This window comes from Athene noctua, chromosome 1 (genome assembly GCF_965140245.1).
Source record: "Athene noctua chromosome 1, bAthNoc1.hap1.1, whole genome shotgun sequence".
NCBI classification, from domain to species: Eukaryota; Metazoa; Chordata; class Aves; order Strigiformes; family Strigidae; genus Athene; species Athene noctua.
This window is the reverse complement of record NC_134037.1, coordinates 165,879,996-165,902,057: the sequence shown is the minus strand read 5'-3', so window position 1 is coordinate 165,902,057 and position 22,062 is coordinate 165,879,996. Positions and strand designations below refer to the sequence as shown.

At 36.6% G+C, this 22,062-nt stretch overlaps 1 protein-coding gene across 2 annotated transcripts in view; it reads left to right on the top strand.

The window, feature by feature from the left end:
- The window catches only part of DSCAM (DS cell adhesion molecule), a 477,293-nt gene that overhangs the window by 201,975 nt on the left and 253,256 nt on the right, over positions 1–22,062 (top strand). Inside the window, exon 1 of one of the 2 annotated variants that reach the window (XM_074904029.1) lies at positions 17,855–17,916. The exons of the other annotated variant lie outside the window; for it this stretch is intronic. The gene's annotated coding sequence lies outside the window, so the exon portion shown is untranslated. Of the gene's footprint in view, positions 1–17,854; positions 17,917–22,062 lie in introns of those variants that run through there. 2 annotated transcript variants of the gene reach the window in all.

Sequence of the window (22,062 nt, the reverse complement as noted above, 5' to 3'; positions counted from 1 at the left end):
GTCAGAGTAACTATCATTTTGGGCCATCCAGTTTTATTAAATAAATAAGTATATCAAGTGAAGGAGAGTCAAAGAAACTAGACAGGAGGGACCATTAAAAAGGCAAATGTTTCGTATCAGTTTCATATCATTGTGTAAACTTTGATAATTAATTTGCACCAAGGTTGAGTTTTGTGCTTGGATCTCCAAGACACGTTTATTAGATTCTAAATGGATGTCCTTATGTATGCAGTTAAGCTCTGATTTTCATTTTAAATAGTATATTTTAATGGGAGACCAAACTAATGAATTTTGCTATAGGTTTAAATTACAACCTTTAGTTTATTCAAAGTCAAGTCATACTGCTTGGGTGAAACACTGCCAGAACTGTGGAAAATTGAGAACAACTAAATAACTGAAACACAAAACATACTTTCCTTCTGACTTGTCTGTAGATAGATCACAATCTCCAAAGATGTTAATAGCTATTCACGGTTTGGTTGTCACTATTATTTGTTTCTCTTTCACTTGTGAATGCATGTGGTTTCAGAATGTCAAGCTTCTTCCTAAATGCCTTCCAGATAGGATGGCATTTAGGAAAAAAGAAGCTTATTGCAGAGGAGAGAAACATTTGCTTTAGATCTGGTACAGGTAAACATTGCCAAGGACAGGGGAAAAACCCCCAAATCAGTCAATTAGTTACTTATTCCCTACTTTCCCGTTCACATTTTATTTGAATTTCTGTTCATTTGGTTTAGGTCTTCAAGAAAATTTTATATTTCAGTCTCTATTAGGAACATTAATGTTCATAACAGCTTAGAACTTTGAACCAGGGTTTTTTTTTGTAGTGATGCAGTGCATGTATTTTAAATGGCTAATATTTTATATTAGTTTGCAGATTACATTAAAGATGCCAAGTCTTTCCCTCCTTCTCATGCCTCACAGAATTATGTTGAAGGGGTCCTCTAGAAGCTAATCCAATTCAACCACCTGTTCAGAAAAGGTTTAGTTTGATAGGTTTCTCAGGACCATGACTAGTCAAACCTTGAACACCTCCGAGAACAGAGGTCCCACAACCCCTCTGGGCCTCTGTTCCACTATTTACCCATCCTCCTGGCAAAAAAAAAAAAAAAAAAAAAAAAGTGTTATCACTGCACACAAAAACATATAGCTTCAGTGTCTGTGTATTCTCTGATCAGAGAGGTCCATACAGCAATAAGATCTCCCTTTCACCTTCTCTTCTCCAAGATGAATGGGAACACTTCTTTCAGCCTCTCTTCATGCACTGTTCTCCAACCTCTTTGACTGCCACCGGGCCCACTCAACTATGTTTATATCATTCTTGTACTGGGGAGCCCAAAGCACAGCTCTAAGGATTTAAGAAGTACTTAAATGGAGAACTTCCATCTCTAATTTCCTACCACGGAATCTTTCTGCCCTGTTCCCTATCACTTTTGGCACCTCTCTTGACCTTTATTTATCTGGGAAGCTACAAGATCATCTAAGAAGAAACTTAAGATATGTTGCATTATATGTTGCCAATGGCTGGGACAAATAGCTGTTGCTGCGCAGCAATATGCTCTGTGTGTGTGGAGTAAAGATTTCTACCTGCTAGGAAAATTTCCATTAAAAGCTTCCAAGTATATGCGAATTTGCTGCTTTATTGCCATAAACAACTAACATCCTCTCCTCAGCAATACTGATATTAGAATTTTGCATTTAAGTGCAAAGAGCTGAATCAAAACTTTACTGCAATTTGGTTCTGCAGAAGCTGAGGGCAAACCGTGTTTTTCAGCTTTCAAGGGAACTGCCTCCTACTCCCACTTCTTTCCTTTTTTTCTCCTCAGCGAGAACTGTAGGTGAGTGGTTCAGAGCTTTGCTGGCACACCAACACCTATAAAATAATATGTTGTACTGATGCGTGAAAAGCACTCAGCATTAAGTTCTCAAAATAATCAATTATTTAGCAGCTCATCACATTTACTGTCCACTGAAGGATCTTTATAGCAATAACGAGGTCACGGCAATCACTGCAATCTCTTCTTTTGGCATTTCATCTACAAAGCCTGCACACAGCCACAAAAAAAAACCCTTAAAAGACTGCAGTTTGGAATCTGGTCTAGCCTCAGCAGGAGGTAACTGCTTTTTAATTCTCTCTGTCTGGGTACCTTCTTGTACAATAAAGTGCTCTGACTTGCAAAAGAGAGGGGCCTCTGGCCATTAGAACCTGGTTGTGTATTGACTTCACTGGCCTTGAATCAGGCCTGCGGAATGGTGTTAGATATTCCCTATTAGCTGGGAAAGCTGGTTGGAAAACTGTTCAAGGAGGTTTGGGAAGGAGCCTTTCTGAGTTAAAAAAGGAATAAATACCTTTTAAGCCTTATAGGGCATATCTTGCCTAAAGAAAGAGATGCTTTTGGAAGAACAACTGTCAAGAAATGAGTCCAAAATATTGGCATTTACACATTTTTCTGAAGTTTTTGAGATTTTTTTTTAAGCAACAATTTTCAAGGGTCTATGATCCCCAATTATTGTTTATTTTGATAGATTTCTTAAGGGGACTGCATCTGGAGCTAGTGAGAGTGTATGGGATTGGAGAATTATCCTCATGAGGGTGGGTAAAGGATTATTTGATATTAATTGTTAGATGAAGGGTATGAAAATCAGTGAAACTGGGAGACAGTTTTTGAAACAAAAAGGTCATTTACTGTGTTGCTGTGTATTTGTGCTTTTTTGACAAGGTATGCTAAGTTGCATTAGCAGATTGTGCAGGTGCAGACAGGTGCCCATAGCTGTAGGAGTGTTTGTTCTTCTTTGTGGTTACAGCCTGCTTCTGCAGACCTACCGCCATTTGTTAATGCTCTAAAATTTCTGAATGTATCTTAAGGAGAAAAAAAATGGACATTTATATTCTCTTTTCTTTTCCTTCCCCTGTTTCCTCTGTGATATATGAGGAAGATTTGAAACTTGGTTTGCTCTAGTCCATGATAGTTCTTGTTCCTTTCAATTTAAGTGTTTGATATAGCATGGTTGATGGCTGCAGGAGAACTAACAACAAAATGGTGTGGGAGAAGGAGATGGAGAATTGTTAAGCTGAGAAGAAATAAGTAAAAAAGGAGTTACTGTTTATTTTCAATTTGCATATATTAAATATCAATAGTTAATAGACATTCTAGAGAAAATTCTATGTGTGAAAATTTGCAGAAGGATCCAGAGATTTCCTACAGAATAAGCAAATCCCAAGTTAGACTTTTCTAAGATTAAAAATGCAAGCAGAAACAGATGTATTAGCTTCTAGTCAGACAGACTGATAAGTTGACAAAAAGTGTGATGTATGGTTGTGGTGAGAATTCTGCATTGCATGTCAACAGAGAAATATTTATTGGCACTACATTATATTTATGGATGCAATACCACAGCCTAAATATAGTGCCATTTTAAAATACAGTGCTAGAACTCATTAAATACAAGTAGGAAATTTGAAATACAGTTTACTTTTAGGGATTTCTCGCTATTCACTAGTCCTTCATGTTAAAATCGTATTAAATACAGGAGGTTGAATTCAAGTTCATCACCACAGAATTCCACTACAGCTGATGAATTTACCATAAGTTTACTTGGCCCTGAATCAGTCAGAAGGAACAAGGGGTGTTGGTAAATGTCAGCTCAAGTTCATAGGTCACAATTCTAGAACCAAAGCAAAAACATTTCTGCTGATCTGGGAAAAGAGTGACCTTGTCTATAAATAAATCTGATGGCTCCTGTCAAGGCCTGAAAGAATCTGAATATTACGTAGCTGTGATAAATGCAATTTCTTGTTACACACAGCATGCTGAAATGGCCCAGGATCCTGGAAGGCCTGATGACAGTGAGTTACACATATGCTCATTAGCCCTTTCAGAAAGCAAAACCTCTCATTTGCATTATTAAATTAGAAGAAAACTCTGGTGGCTTTAAAAATATAGTTCTTAACTAGTACAATATGCAGCAAACTTGCATAGTTTTGAAACCTAAACTGTGAATAGTCATGGTGCTTTTATGTACCAGTGTATAACTTCCAGACAGACACACCTCCAGTTCAAGAAAGAAGCTGAATTTGTATTAAATTAGAGGTATACCTGAGCTGACTTCAGCTACTCAAGGATTAAATGTACATCTTCGTTCTTAAGTATTGCAGGTCTCAGACAGGTTACAGCCACACCAATGATGCTTAGGGATGCTGCAGTTATGCTTTAGTTTGTGCATAGAGTCAATGTGTGTATAGTGCTTTCTTTGATGTGTTTGATAGAAAATTTAGGCCTCATTTGTATATTGGACTGTGGTTTCATCCTTTGCCTGGGGAACATAAAAGAAAATTATGGAACTGAGCAGGTTTTATGGGGAAAAATAAATGCTGTAAACAAACCAGGAATGAAATTCTTGTCCTGCTAGAGACCATGGCTGTTTTCCTGTTGATTTCACTGTGATAAGATTTCAGTCAGAATTATAAATGAGCCTATAAGAAGTTTTCTCAAAGAAATATTCTTTCCTTCTCTTTCTTTCAATATTTTCTGACTCAGGCTAATACACAGTTGTGACATCTTCTACCTCATTAAGCAAATAAGGTAAACATGGTTGTGTCTAAATGCATGTATGAACAAAATGATTTTTCCGTGGTTTTAAGCTAAGATGTCTCTTCAGATATCTACATTAATCTTTAAGCTAAGGAGAGAGAAAAAGGGATGTACTGGTGCATGTAGTTAAATATTTATTAAAGTAGATGTGGAACTAAATGAGGAAAAGTGAAGAAAATGCGATGACCTGGAGGGGCAACAGTGTTTAGATTTGTCTAAATTTAAGGAATTATTTCATAAAAAAAAGAGCCTCATTTTCCTTCCTTGATCAGTTTGTAGCTGTTAAATTGCTGACAGCCAATATATTTGAAGATCTTACCTCTCCCCTGAGATTTGAGTGGGAGACAAAATTACCACAATAGGAAAAACAGTGGGATCTCAACTACATTAGAAAAAACCAAAAAAACAAAAAACCCACAAAAAACCCACCAGACCAACAAAAGCCCCAAAATCATATAATGTGCCACAAACTGCTTATCAGTTTTTAAGTTCTTATACAAAGGTCACAAGCCCTACTGGCTTCTGGTAAAACTTGTGCTTCTAATCTGTTTAGATGAAAATCCCAGCCTGTTGTGGATCTGTCTCTTAGCAGCATCCCTCCCTCCAGAGAAATGTGCAGGGGCCATATTCCTCTTAGTGCAGAAATCATATGGCAACCACTGGTACTTAACCTGTGCATTTTTAACTTCTTATTGTGGTTTGTCTATCTGAAATGAACATGGTCTTACTCCTCAGACATGATGAGTTCTTAGATTTTTGACAAACTGAGGAAAATTCTGAGGTTTACAGCTGCTTTCCTTTTGCTGAAGTCTTTAAACTAGTACAGAAAAGAAACATTACTGACTGTGTCAATAATACTTCCCTTTTCTGAAATACTGCCGCTGTGAAAACATGATTTGAAACACTTCCAGTGACTTCATACTCAGACAATTTGAAGAGTACAAGGTTAACATACTGTCTGATAAAATGGTGGTGATTTTATGACTGGACGGAAATGTCTCCTTCATTTTTTTTAAAGATGGAGACAGGCTGGCGTGGGGAGGTCTCTCATGGATCTATGTCATCTTGAAGCACATAAATTTCACTTTTAGGGCCACTGTTGTCATGTAGCTGGAGAGTCTGTCTTATGCATATCTCTGTAGCTCTGAATCATATGGAAAAGTGTAAATTCATTTAATACAAATTTGTAAGCCTTACATGCATTTATTATTTTTTTATAATACAGATTGTGTTAAAGAAAGCAAACAGAACTGTCCCCACTGCCGTTTCAAAGAGGCACGTTTTTGTGAAGTTTGGTCAGTATGAAAAATACAGTGGAAAATATATGGCAGTTAATAACAGACAAAGATGAAATGCAGATTTTTTTTTTTCCACCTAATTAATTCACATTTAGGAAGAGAAACTCAACCGGTTTGTTCAGAAATGCCCATTACCTGAAATAGATGCAAATAACTTTTCATGTCTCTCCAAGAGGCAGCCTTGTCTTGCATTCAGTTCTTGAAGATTCTTCCCAAACTGACTTCTGTACTAGGGCAAATCGAAATATGCAAAGACAGAATTAAAAAAAATGTTATTCTATTTCTATGGCAACATCATTTCATATTCTACAGGTACAACAGCTGCCAGTTAGTCCACTCACTAAATGAAAGCTCCTGAAGGCTCTTTATACTGTAACATTTGGCCAAAAATAACTTGGCATGACACGGTTTTCCCACAAACCCACAGAGAGAGTAGGATTAAACTCACTGGCAAGCAGACTGTCAACTCGTTTAGTGTCTTCATGCTAAGAGGAAGAAAACAGTCTCTCTAAACATTTGAAAGGGAAAAAAAGGGATGTTTATGGTTGGCATATTATTTTCATGGCCTAGAAGGTAAAATATTTATGCTGTTGAGAGGAATATGAAATATCTTCGGTGTCATTCACCCCAAGGGCACCAGGTAATTTGTTTTCTAGCAAAAAACTATTATAATTACATACATTCTGATTTAGAATGAATTAGCATTTTTTGAAGTTACACTGACAAAACCAGGCAGCTACTTGGAATGAATTCTAATGGAAGTAAATAATTTTCTCTTAGTCAGACTTGGTCTTTCTAGTGGTATTTTCTGAGGCAGACATAAAATTATTACTTTCATAACCATTTTATGATGAAGCTCTGTCAGTAATTAGATATTACCACAAGATACTAAAATTGGTATCACTGTTACCTGTCTTGAGCAGATCTTAATGTGTAGCAGGTGTTGTATGAGCACTCCGTAGGAGTATTCAATATGACGCAGTAAGAAAAAAAATGTAAGGCTTTTTTTGGCAAGTGTACAGGTAGTGTTTAGACCTGTAATTACAACTGATTAACTTAATTAAGACTGGGACAGACAATCCTGAGCTGATTTTTTAGAAACCTGTGTAAATAGGCCATCATCAAGAATGAGTTGGTGATGTGTTTTTTTAATGGTGTTCTTGGGAAAGTGACTGCAGTGTACTGAAAATCAGCTCCTGCTGATGAAAAAGTGGGCATCTTACCATTTAAACCTAGGCAGAAATAAAAAGGTTTCTGAAGGAAAGTGGTTACAGTCTTTCTAATTTAAATTTGTAAAGCAAATAATTTAATTATAGTTTTCTTGAGAGATTTTGCCTTCCATTTATCTCTAAAGCTCTGCAGACCTGCCAGCCAGTCAAGTTTACTGGTGGTTTACTGCTTCAGGAGGTAGCTGACCTGACAGATTAGTTAGATTTGGGTATAAATTAGATTTAGGACCATGAAGCAAGCTGATTTAGGTTATGCTGGAATTAGGATTTTAAAACCTATCTGCCCATGTTAGCAGATTTATACATCATCTGAGCTGCCATTGTAAACTCTAAGCATGCCCACCATGAGCATGTTCAGGTAGTTAAGAGGCTACATTCAAACACTGAAATTTTCTACAGCTGCAAAAGAAAAGGTTGTTTACACACAGGCATAAAAAATGTAGCCCCATGTTATTTTTCTTTTTTATGTATTCATTGCTACTGGTGGATGATATTACAATATTGTACAGTGTATTTAAACTACTACAAGTGATGTTTAGTACAGTAATGTCTTCACTGTGTGTTTTTCACCTTAACTGTTGAATTGCCCACTAATTTTTGGTAATGTCTAATGCTTTTTATAATGTAATTTTCAAACATGATGATGAATGCAATTTCTTTCACTTTTGGCTAATTTATTTATATTTTAACTTTTACCTACAACATATCCAATAGTAGGAACCCCACTTAGGTGTTTTGAAGATGCAATGTGCAAATATTGCCAACTAAAATCAGTCAGATTCCCTGAGGAATCTTCTGTACTGGAGAATCTTTCAGTTAATGTATTTCTTTGGGAATACCAGTTTTGAAACTCTTTTTGCATATGCCTTAGGAATGCATCCAGGAATAATAGTGTGCTTTTTTTTTTTTTTTTTTTTTTTTAAGACCTAATGTATAGCGTGAACATTTTTTAAAAAAATACTACCTTTTTACATTTTTTTTTTCTTTGTGGCCTGTGTTGCAGGGGGTGTATGATGTGTCCTTTATCTGAACATGATGTGACTCACAGGTGTGCATTAAGCACAGGACCTCTAGTATGACACCTAGTGGGCAATCCACACAGATAGTCCTGGCATGCTCTTCACATTAGTCAAGGATGATTAAGCTTTTATCAAATCCACAAACACGGCATGTGAGAATAATATGCAAAGAAGGCATAAACATTTCCAGGGGATCCTTCCTGATGGCAGGCTGTGTTACTTTCATGACCTATAATGCACCACTCTTCTGTCATTTAAAGGAACATCAGGTATTTCCCATCTTGTTCACACCATTAGATGCTACCATCAGCCATTAGAACACACATCAGTGCAACCTGGCTGCTTTTAATGGTATCTGTAAATACAGGAGAAAGTCAGAGAAGGCAGTTCACATTTTGGTAATGCGCCGTTAAAGCACAGAAAGAAGAATAACAGTGAAAACAGTAGGGCCATTCATTCATCTCATTTTCATTAGGAAAGACAATGTGCTGCTTCTCTGGTCATTCTGAGAAAAAAACAACCTTGTCAAGTAAAGTGTTGGTATCTCACTCATTAAGTAGAAGTAACTTGAATTATACAAGGTGCTCAGAAAGATTACAGCCTCCTTTTCTGTTTTCTGCAAAACCAGAATCTCTGTATTTTTCAAACCTGTTTCTTTCCTGTTTCATGTAGGAATTTTTATATATCTACCAATAGCATTGGAGGAACCTTACTGTATTTTGTGTATTAAGTACTGGTATTTAGTCTTCCAGTGCTCTGAGAAGTAGGGGTGAGCCATGGACTGTGCTGGAAAAGATTCATGTTCTTTATAAATGTTTAAGCAATTCAAAATGGTAGTCAACTGCAGATATTAAAATGCATACCAAAAAAAAAAAAAAAAAAAAAAAGGCGCTCTCTGTAGTTACCAGTAATAGGAAATAAATGCAGGAAAATCCAGTCGGAAGGAGTACACATCTGGAATACTTGAAAATGGAGTGCCTAATGGAGATTCAGCCCCTACAACTACGCCTGCACCTGTTCTCCCACCTCTTGTCTGGCATTGTGCTTGGGGTCAGGTGAGGATCTTCTCCTTCCTCTTTCTCACACAAATACCAAATGTAGATTGCCACTTCTACTTAGCAATTTACAATCTTTAATGAGATACTGACCTAGATTTTCTTGTGGATCTTCCTGCATATCATGGCTTAAAAGCTGTAACGTCATCCTCCCTCCCTAGGCTACAGATCCCATCCTCTTTGAGACAGAATGTCTGGTGTGAATTTCTCTAATCTTTAACTCACAACTTTTCAATCCCTTATCTCTTCTTGTTTCTCTGCCACTGTGCTGTTCTGGGTACACTCTGCTGTTCTCTTGTACAGAAGAAATAAAAGAAATTAAGAAAAATTAAGAAGAAATTAAAGAAAATAAATATCCCAAATCAGTGTACTTTAAAACATGTAAATTTTTAAAATGGCATTCATGGATTAGAAATGAGACTTAAGTGATGCATAATGAAGTGCATTTAGCAATAAATGAAAGTACAATTTTATGCCAGGTAATGAGAAGGTAGACAGAAGATTAATAGAATGGACAGATGTAGAGATAGGACCTTGATCCATGAAGAACAACTGCCCCAGCAAAGATGCCATTAATTTAAGAAATAAACCCAAGCAGTAAATTTATATGTGTTTGCCTTAATAAACCCTAATAGCAAATTAAATTATGTCGGCCTTAGGAACCCCAAATACTTGGTGTTCTGTAGTCTATTCTCCACCAACCCCTTCATTTCTCCTCAGAAAATATTTAATTTTGATTGCTCGCTCTTCTGAAGTTGAATACTTTTTCCAGGGATAGCCTTAGTTGTTGCTAAACTTACATGCTGCATTTCTCCCTTGGGATCTAATAAAATAATCATACCAAAATCATGATAATAGCACACATTCCCCAAAACAATTAAGTGTACAGTTTAATTTAAACATTGAAAAAGTGGTCATAGGAAAGAGGATGTAGCACATATTGAATGACAGCATTCACTGTTAACAGAAAGCATATATTCTCAGAAGTACTGAAAAAATAATTGCAGTAATATATCAGATTTATAGGAATAAACCAGGGTTTGTTACTGATTTAATGTTATGTTTCTATTCATTGCACTTTCCAAAAGAGTAATCATTTTAATAACAGAATGAAATAATTTTTATTTGGAATCTACTTTTTCTGCTCTTTTTTTGACTGCAGGAAAAGTGAAGAGGTCACTTTCTTTGATAAATTATATATCTCAGTAATTTGTGACTTACTAAAACAATGTACTCTACCTTTCTTGGACTGAATTCCAGAAATCTCCCAAGTACTTAGTTAACAAGATGGTCACCACATTCACGTGATGTGGACACACATTCTGTCTTTTGTCCTGTTAGCTAACAGTCTAGGAGACGCTGATGACTTTCGCTAACTACGAAGCAAGGCTGGACTAGTAGATTGGGAAATGTTGTGTTACCTGAAGTTTTGAGTTCCCTGCAGTCCCAGTGTGTTAGCAGGGAGAGCTTGGGGATCAAAGTGAACTTGCTTTCTGTGTAGTTGAATATAGACCATTTTGGTGTTTGCCCAGCCCATCCTGAACTTGGACGCATCACTTCACTCATGGACACTAAAACAGACAATTGCAAGTTTGTGATAAGACGATCACAAGAATTCAAATATAGCCTGCAAGACTTCCCTTCTCCTTTTTTGCTGTTTTGCAAAGCCGTCATTTTAGGTGCACATTAATATGATCTGAGTAGGAATCAAACAGAGGGAAAAAAAAGTCCCAAGTGTATGAGCAAGGCCATTAAGCCAAGTTCTCTGCACATCAATACATTCAAAAGTTAATTACAGCTGAATCTTTCATGACCTTTGACCTTTTTATCTCCTGAAGTTTTTGTAGATTTGTTTCTAGCTGAAAGGAAGAAGCTAAAGAAACTGGTTAAAAGCCTGCATCCACATGGTAACTTTAATTGCTTTTCCTGTAGGTTAAAAATTTGTAGGTAAGCGCTAGCGTTTGGTACTTGCAATGACTCACTAGTGAAACATACAGTGCCGGCTCCTGGAAAATAAAATCACTGTCTGAAATTAGTATCTTTAATTCCTTGGAATATTTATTTTTTTTTCCCCCTTACTCAAGACAAACGCAACATTGCTAGTATTATCTCAGTGCACCAGTGTTGGCGGTAGAGATAAGTCTGTAACAAAGCCCTGACAGTAGTCATTTGTCTTTAACGGAGTAATTCTATACACTGGTTATATATTAATGAATCATGAGTGTGGTACATTGTAATGAATGTTTCTACAGCAGCCTGTAAAGATGCTTTGTGTCAACACAAGTCCACCAAGTGTGGTTGTTTCCATTCACTGTGAGAGACTGTCACCAGTACTCCTAATTTCTATGATCTTATGTCACCATGCACATGAATGAAATTAAGGCCAAACATTTATTATTCCCTATCCTCATTAATTACAAATATTTGTTTATTTCATAATAATCCGCAAAACGTGAAGCTAAAATATTTTTCTTATTGGTCCCTGAGAAACTGGAAATAGCACTAACAGCGTTTTGGGTTTCTTTAATTAGAAGTACTCTTTTTCACTGTCACTGGGCAGGCCCCAAATGACCTTGTTTTGTGAGTAGAAGTCCTAGGGGAATACTTTAATAGGAGTACTCAAAACTGAAAGTTACTCCCTGACCACCATTTGTGAATTAGCCTGGTTGCTTATCAGTATAGGCTACTGTGATTACTATAAGGAGGTATGAAATGAAGGAAACTCAACCAGGACAATGCTATTATAGTTGCTATATAGTTGTGATAATTCTGTAAATTATCACCAGTAAAAAATAGTAGATGTTGCTGTTGGGAATACTGCCATATTTTCAAAATGATGGAAAAGCAATTTAGGTTAAGTCCCTTGTTTCTAAAGATTACAATGTATTTAAGGTGAAATTCATTAACAGATTTGGGAAACAGCTACCATTCTCTCATCCCAAAGGATTTATGCAAAGTATTGAAACAGTAAGCAACTTTTAAAAAACCTAACTTTTGTTCCCAAATTGTCTGATGGAAGAGGTGAAATCTCCACAATGCAACATGGGAACTTTAATCGAAGTTCAACATTTTTGAAGGTTTCTAAGGGATTTGACTTGCTGATTCTACCCAAAACCCTCTGCCTAGTTTTAAATTTTTTTTAAAATGTAATGCCAATGAAACAAGAACTTTTTTGCTCAAAAAACATGTAATTTTTCTTCTTTTGAAAAGAATATCAGTTCAGAAAGAATTCTGAGTGATTCAGTTACTAGTGTTATATACTCAAATCTGGACTTATCACCAATGAATATCACACTAAAAGTGTATTTTCAAAATAATGAAAACACAAAAACTGTGGCCTCTTTCCAGACGTCTTCCTGGAGTTGATAGATGACATAGAAATATCCAGCCAAGGTTATCACTGTTTCAGCTTTATCAGTAGCATCAGCATTTGGGGAACCCTGTACATACAGATATAACTTGTTGCTATCACATTCATCATGGGTGTGATAGAGAAGTTCTCCCATAATATGAAAATACTTCTAGTTTGTAGCTGGATGGGTGAGACACCTTTTTGAAATTAGGGACAAAGAGATTTGAAAAAAGTCGTGAAAGACAGACAGAATATCCCCATACTATTAAAAATAAGCATCTGCCTTCCTTTCCTTTTCCTAATTTAGGTATTCACCCAAAGTGAGACCAAGTCCTCGAATTAGGCTGGAGAGCATTGTTTTAAGGAAGACATCCATGGTGCTAATAAGCAAATACAGAGGTATTCACTGTAACTGGGAAGAAGTCACTGGGGAAGCTCTTCTGCTGCCATTGTATTCATTTGAATTGTGATGTCTCAGGATTTGATTTGCTTCAGGCTTTAGAGCTGTAAGTAAAGGACAGGAGGCTCAAGCAAAAAAGGTTCCTTGTCATACAGCTTTTACCTATTAGGTGCATGCAACCTCCAAATGCCATTTCTGCAAGTGTAGAACATCACAGGGTTTTAAACTGAATTGGAACTTTCTTTGGAAAAGTTTTCCATTTAAAATTTCATAGTTCTTGTAGGTATGTGAAACACTAAGTATCAAAGCTTGGGTGGGTAGGACTCAATGAGAAAATGAGCACTTGCTTACTTGCTTATTCTAGTTATTGCATGACAGTGACAAGAGGCAGTATTTTCGTGTCAGAAATTTGTTAATACTTTTCCTTTGGTAATTCAGAATAGTTGGTGACTAAAGTAGCTGGAATTTGCCTGTCAAAGTTAGTTGTCCTAGCCAAGGCTACTGTATCTGCAGTAAAGATGATGTAGACCAAGTCAAAATAACCCGCTGTAGTAAGTAACTGATGTTCTGATGTAAGCCTTCAGGGCCAAAAGACAGAGAAAGGAAGAAGAAAAAGCAATTAGATATTATGATATGTCAAAGGACTATATATTTTCAGAAATAGTAAGGGCAGAAGGAATAAATGACACTCTAGTTTGCCCTTATGGATAGCATAAGCCATATAATTTAATGCAGAGCTTGATCACCACACAGTTTAACTCAAGAATTGAAATATGTTTGCTTGACCCTATTGATGTTGAGATAACAATTATATTTCCCCTTATATTTCAGTGTAATTAACTTTTAATTTACATTTTATAAGCTGTTAAATGCAGATACGCAAATATACTGAAATCTAACTTACAGCAATAAATAATGGTCAACTGGAAAAACATTGAAATGAGGAAAGTTTTTAGTGTTTCTGTGAAAACACTGCTGAAATTAGGAAGGGGAACAGTTTTCTCTTGGTTTGGCTGCAAACTTGAAAATGGAAGAAAAAAGAAGCTTAGCTCTAATTTTACTTTTTTTTTTTTTTTTTTTTCATCTCCCACTATCTCTTATTGAAATTAAACTCTGAAAATTATCTGTTGGACACATACTGGAGTACCAGACAGTAAACTGAGACACTTCCTTTCCTGAACCCTTTGAAAGATGGTATTACAGAATAAGTTGTGTTGGTATGTTAGAAAGAGCTTAGTGTTACTTCACATCACTAAAGTAAGTGAAACAACAGGCAAAGCAGACTGAAATCTTAGACCTGGACAGGAACAGCAAGACTTCCCTGCTGCCCACACTGCCACAAACAACTAATTCATGGAGGGAAACCCAGGAGAGGAAACATCAGCCTTGCTCTGGGCCTGAAGCATGCACAAGCACTGCCCAAAGTGATGTGGACATGGAGGTGCTCCCTTGCAGTGACCTTGTGGCCCTTCCCTGTGTTCTTGCAGGAGTGACAGAGGCCAGCATTCACTTTGCATGTGCTTTATGGTAGAAAGGGAGCTTTCTGCCATAAAGCACCTTAGCTTTCAAGAAAAATGAGGAAGCGCCTTAAAAAAGGGAACCAAAACTGTCAGCTGAAAGTACAAAGCCTGCAAGTGGCATGGCAACTGCTGAAAGACCACGTATTGGAGACAATTACATCTATTAAAAAGGCTATGGAAAGACTATCAAAAGCTGCCATGATCAAACAAGGGGGTAAGGAAGGATAACAGAAGAAAAAGGGCATCCTTCAGAAATGTAATGTTATGTCCAAAAGAGGAAAATAGGAAATACTTTAACCTCTGGCAGTTTTTATTGTGTAGAAACATAACATACCAGGCTCCAAAGATTTTTAGCAGCATCTTTGAAAGGTATTGAGAAAAGAATACATATACTTACAGACACAACGGAAACAAAATTTCTGCCAGAGTATGCAGAGGGCCAATAGATTAGGAATGTGTGAAAGGACTGCTAAGAGAAGATAAGACTGTAGCAAAAGAACCATAAAGGATCAATTGCTAAAGAAGAGGTCTGTGGAACAAACAGACAAAATGAGTGTTAGCAAATTGCTAGCACCAGACACTCACAAGCACTCCGATATCAAGAAACTCCAAGATGACATAAGAAGTGCCAAAAACAACGAAGGAAAAACCAGAACTGTTGAGGAAGAAGAAGATAGTTCCTCACCCAAATAAAAACCTGTCTAAAAACCAGTTCATGGTTTTAAGAGTCTTCTTTGGGCAGTTACCAGCAAGAGTATGAAAGGGTGTGAAGAATGAGATGACAGATGCTGCTGACAGTATGCAGTTTTTCTGAGTAACATGGGTGAAGGCTGACTCTGAGAGTTAGGTAACAAAAAACCAGGTAAAACTCAGTAATATAAATACAAAGTAGTGTAAGTGTCTGCAGTGTAGCAGGTCATGAGCTAATTGTTAACATTTATTTCTCAGATCTGAGGTTATGGTAGCTCTCAGCTTAGCATTCTTTCAGGTCAAAAATGAACTACATTATCAGAGCTGAGAAAGGGATAGGCTCCAAAGCAACAGTTACTATGTTGTTCTGTAAATCTGCAATGTATGTGTATGTCAATCCAGGCTGTACCTGAATGCAGTGTGCAATTTGGTTCACTTCCACCTCAGGAAAGAGGCAGTGGGTTCAGAACAGATTCAGAGAAAGGTGACAGAGTTGGTTGGTATGGATCTGTTTGTGCATAAGGAATTATTATATAGTGTAAGAATTCAGTCTGGGAATAAGACAGCTAAGGGGTCTTATGACAGGAGACTACAAAATCCCAGGTGCCATGGAAGATGTGGTAGCAAATGGTTATTCTCTTTCTCTCTCCTCCCTCCTTTTCCCCCCATAAGAACAAGCTATCGGATTGCATTATCTGGTTGTAGATTTGAATGAGCAATGGGATGTACATCCTCACACCTTGTGTAATTAAGCTGAGAAACTTATTGCACAGAATGTCAGAAATACTACAAATTTACATGGATTTTAAAAATGGTGGGACAAATTCATGACAGGAAACATCCCATCAGGGACTATTAAATACAAAGATGCCATCAGAAGATCGGGAGGTCCCTAAGTTTCAGACTGCTAGAAAATGGGAAAGTATTCTCCTTAATATCAATATGTGCTTGCCCTGTTTTTACAGTCTATATTAGGCGATCCACTACCATTTGATATCAGAGATTGGGTGGACTAATCCAGTCTGCCTCACTTTTTTTTTTTTTTTTTTTTTTTAAAAAAGAGTCTGGTTTTTATTGTGATTTTTGACTGAAAAAAAAGGTTCCTGTTTATGCAATAGATTGGATATAAAATACATAGGAGACATGAGTCCAGATCATTCCCTGTCAGAAGGTAATAAAACCTCTATTGTCTACCTATTCAGGAGGAACACCATAGTCACATAGCTGTAGGTTATTTAGGTTCAGAGGAAGGTAAAGTGCATTCTCAGTCTCTCCTCTTGACACTTTCATGTTATGTAAATAAGTTAATGTTCAGTAGCGCAAATTCTGGAACCATTAAATTCTCCTAAATTTTCTTTGAAAATACCAGACCAGAGAATCACTCCCTTCCTCTCCACCACTCTGCTTCAGTTACCACTTTAATATTTCAAGACAAAATGTGAAGAAAGAGCCACCTTAAAAAAAACCCAAACAAACACAAAAACAAACCAAACAACAAAAACAATGGATAGGATGTTTATTGAAGATATGAAAGAATTATCACCTTCATTCAATCAATTATGCAAAGTAGAGAAAAAAATCGAATATGCTTACAGGCTGCTAGTCAGGATACTCTCCAAGGAGGGGAAGTTTTGTGTTTTGAGCTTCTTCAGTCAGAGAAGAATTTGATCATCTGTGTACTGAAGTGATCAAACTACTAAACCAGTTTTTTGAAAATTGGCCTTTAACACTTTTTTCACTTAGTTGAAAATTTTTGGTGACTTTCAGCCAAATTTTCAACCATCTTGAGTCTTACTAAGTTGATATTTTTTTCGTAGACATATCATTTTCAGAAAATCTTTGCCTAGATCTATTTGGAATTTTCTTATTCAGTGGTTCCGGGAAGAAAGAATCTTATTTATTTTATTAGGATTAGGGAGCAAATCTAAGTTTTCTATCTGAAATTCAAAACCAAAGCTGTGTGAAACTCTAGTAGAGTTGTAGTAACAACACAGAGAATTTCCATAGCATCTAAAATTTTCAAAATGTAAACAAAGGGAGTGAATAATCCTCAGAATTTTATGTTACCACTTGTCATACTGATTTCATGTTTTGAAATTTATCATCAGGTTGTTAAGGGGGTTTTGTTTGTTCATGCATGATCAATGCAAGGTTTTGCAACTTCACTTTCTTCAGATTGTGCCTTAGATTATCAGAATATAAATGAAAGCAGGATTTGACCTCAGGTGAGAGATAAATTAAATTCAATTTTTGATAAACAAATCTCAACATAATCCAGGACATGGGCCATAGCTGCTTTGACTCTCCAAGTTTAAGCAGAACAGAATCCAGCACAACCCAGGGTTATTTCCTGCCAAATTAAGTTTGATATGGGATTATACGTAGGGCTCTCCTGAGAAAGGAAATACCATTTCTCTGTAATTTTCTGTGTAACAACCCTTAATATTTGAATTTGAAATTGTTTTATATGCTCATTAGAAACTGCTAGACTAAAGTGAATGCTTACGTAGAGAGTTGAACATTGAAGTGCAAACATCATGTCCTGATAATTTCAAGGGTAGCTGTCAAGCCTTCTTAGAAGGTGCTTGCTGGTGACAACCAATTTCTACAATAAAACAGCTGTGATCCCTTTGCACCATTTGAAGGACCTTCTCTTACTCTTACTGTAGAACTCAGACCTCGGGGAAAAACTTACCTAGAAATGAGACTAACTTCTGTGCTGGAGTACTACATGATGGCCAACCACTCTTCTCAGGTTTTTGTAAGTGCTGTTTGTTTGTCTCTACCAAGTAGAAGAAGGTATTTTGTGCCTCTGTGTTTTGAAGACTTGGAGAAAGGATGCTCAGTTACTGTATGTGTAAATACTCCCTATTATGACAGAGTCCTGGTATTGATGGAGCCTTTCCAGTAATGCAGTATTTTCCTAGCATAGCTGACCATTTGTTCTTGAAGTTACTTGAAACTACTGTATAATTTATGATTATGTCATTTATACCGGTCCACCTTGACAGGGAAGTAAGAGAACACACTTTTCATGTTGTGGGGTCTGTAGGTGAGGAAAATGCAGGTAGGGGAGATTATTAAGCGTAGTGGGAGTGGAGGGAGTGTGCACATATAAAATCTCTACTCAGAGGGATGAACATTTTTACTCTCTGTTTCCAAAAAGTAAACACACCGTTCTTGCTAATATGAGGAAAGTTCCATGAAAGATGCACAAGTGTTAATTTTCTAAATAATCTCACTTTACCACAGTGCTTGAAGCCTTTTTAGTAAAGGAAGTCAATAAAAAGGGAAAGGCAGAGCTTTATTTGCACACATGAACAGGCACAAAGCAGGATTTTCAACTGGCACTGGAGTGATGAGAGCAATCCCTGCAGAATGCTTCCTCCGGACCAGTCCTTGAATATTTAATAATGGTGAATTACCAGAACCCTTCAACCATAATGAAGGAATAAGCAGGCAATTAGAGCAAACTGCAAATCCCTCACCCTAAAAACCCTCCAGCCTTTTAACTCTCTTTGTGCATATGCCATTCCCTTCTGATTTCTCCCACTTATTTAAAAATCACAGTGAGAAAGACTTTTTATCATCTCTTAGAAACCCTCCTCCATCCCTCTCCTTCTCAGAAAGAAACTGTATTAATATCTTCTCTTGCAAAACTCAAATCCACTACTGCTTACTGAAGTTCAGTGTAGCATCCTGAGTTGGTATCACAGCTATTTCCATATGAAATGTACTTCAGAAACCCACTTTCATCTGTAGAAAGTGCAATGTTTAGTTCTTGTAGGATATCAGTAAGGCAACTCATGTTGTCAGGACCATCTGAGGACATAAGCAGGCAGTTGTGTGTTGGCCTTCTTTCTTTTAGGTAGTGTTAGACAAATTTGACAAATCTGAGAAGCATATGATTTATGTCTGCAGTGATAGTTAGATACTTTAAAAATATCTCTAAAATCCTTAAAACTGAGGAATAGGTTGAGCAGATGAATGAACATTGGGACCTAAACTTTCAAGTAAGAAATAAGTTTCATTTGTATATTGGCTAGTATCATCTTTTCTACCCTCTGAAAAAATAATTGTCCGGTGCATCAGATTCGGAACATTCTTTCGTGGGATCTGACCTTCTAGACTGCAGTCTTAAGGTCTACTGATAGACGATGTAGAATGGAAAATAAGCCCTTATGGCTTATGGGTGTTACTGAAATGGAAATTAAAGCAAACAATGAGAAAGCAACCAGACTGAAGAGGATTTGGATCATTTAGGTAATTGGGTCAACAGATGGTTAATACAGTGTAGTATAGAAATATGTAAAATAATTAGTCTGGAAAAAGAAACCAATCATCCAGTACACTGATGAAGAAAGGAGTGTTGATTATTCTGGAAGAGTCATTGAAATAATCAAGACAGTGCACAGCAGTAGGGAACAGTGCAAACAAGTCATTAGGCTGTTGTAGAAAGAGGATAAAGAGAAAACAGGTGATCTAATTTCTGTTTAGAAGATCTGGCTTTTACATATGGTCATAGGATTAAGAAGCAAAATCAATATTTTCTTACAAGTGATGCTTAAGATCTTATCTTAATAGAGATGTACTGCACTAAGTATTCACTACTGAGAAGATGACATATACCTCCATAAGAAATTTTTGGACACCATCTAGTGGCATTGTTTTATGGATGGTAGGAATAATATTATGGTCTTGGAATGACATTTAATGGAACAGTAATACAAATAGTAGAGGATATTATGCCATACACAAAACTTACTGTAGTTAAATTTATTCTGTGTGGCTTTAATTAAAGATTTTGAGATACTCAAAATCATAGTTGTTGTTGGAAGTACCTTGTTTTTCACACTGACAGGTGACAAACCTCTTCACATTCTAAGAAGTACAAATTAAGAGTAAGAATTTGACAATTCCTAGTATTTACATACCTCTAGATGGACTAAATTCACTCCTGTTGTAAATTCTTGAGCTACTGAGAAGCTCTGTACTTTGTATTAGCCTGAACTTGGGCGCTGTGCCTTCTACCATCTACAGAGATTTTTTTTCAAAACACTCCTTTGACAGAGTTTCTGCTTTCCTTTTGTACTGAAACTGGTTGACATGCTAAAGAGATCTGCACTGAATGTCACTGTCAGGTTTTGAAACCAGAACCTCTCGTTTCTAGTATTTACATGCATGCTTCTACATTACATTATTTTCCAACACGCCATGTCCTAAACCATTACATTTATGTGAAATATGTTAACAGATTAGGATAGGAGAGACAGAGTATAGCTGCACCTAAGGGCGGGTCTCTGAGGGTGAGTTCAAAGGTGTGCTTTTCTGTTCATGGTCTGAATAGACTGCAAGCCAGACCCAAGTCATAAATTATGTAGCCATGATAGTTTATCTTTATAGCTAGGGAATAAGCTCTATTGAAAGGGACGGCAGATTGTTTTTAACATGGTACTTCACTTAACATGGATAGACATCCCCCAAACTGTACCTGATTCTGCTCCAGCCTGATGAAAACATGGACATATGGGCATAGATCTATCTGAACCCATCTGAAAAGTCATTTCTCCTGAGAGAGAGGAAGGTGGGGAAGGGAAGATGAAGGAAAGGAATCAAAACCACACAGTTGTTGCACACAGTGGACTTACATGATAAGAACTTTAGAATGTGTGGCTCCCTCATCAAACATATTTTAGGAGTATCAGCAAGAAACTAATGACCAGACATATAAAGGTCAATGGATGGAGTACCCTAGTACTACTCCATAGTTCCAAAGGGGAAGATAACCATCTAAAACTCAAAATGCCTCATTTCGTGGGTTATGGTGAAAGAGTAGGTATCAAAAAAGACAATATGTTTTACAGGAGGCACATTAGATTGCCAGCCCTGTTTTATTTATTGCTGGTCTTTATTTTTAAATCCATATTCTCAGCATTATTATGTTGAAATGAACTCCTTTTCACTAGTAATTTTCCAATACCTTACTCTAATATGTTGTTGAAATGGTTACCTCTACATTTGCACGGCATTCTCAGAGTCTTTGGATTTCTTCATTCAAGGCTGCTGTTCTCCCAAGGAGAAAGGACATGTCTTTAGGAAACAACTGCCATTGACTGGAGCTCCTGGATTATCTCCTATTTAAAGTTATAGTTTTTTATGTGAAAAGATATTTTTGAGTTCTAATTCATTCTGAAAATCATATTCAGAAGTTGGCTTAATCTGCAGTTTCTGTAGCCTAGAGAAACACAAATAATTATGAACATAAATTCCTTTTCTAATATATTACTTTTTCTTCTCATGTGAAGTTGCATTTCACGTTGTCGTATGTGGAAAAGAAAGATGGTAGATTTGAACTCAGATAGAGATGAGATTGTTGAAGCTTCTTCAGAAACTGAAATGATAATATTTATGATTTGGGTATTCCAAAGCATATGCAACATTTATTAGAAATTATTTGTATCAGGCAGGACACTCCCCTCATTAAGAGCTTGGATTCTTCATCTTAAGCCAGCACACATACAGGAACCTTATCTATTACCTTCCATAAAATGAAGGGTTTTCCCTCCCTGCTCATTTTGTTGATCTGTAACAGGAAAACCTATTCTTAAAGCTATTGTTATATAAAACGTATATAAAGCTGTTATATACATGAATCTTTATGTTTGCAGCAGTTTTTCTAGACAACAGATAAAATTATTTTCCCTTTCTCAATCTGTTAATGCTTCCCATGTGTGTATTGCATGGTGTTATCTAAAATCACAGGGGTGACAATTTTGTTTCCTCTTATAGACTTCAGGTAATAAATTGTGTTTTATAATCCAGACTTCTATCTCTTCTTTAGATAAACAGTAGAATATGTTGCAAGCAATCATTTTGAAGTAACTTCTTTTATTGTTGTAGCAAAGAA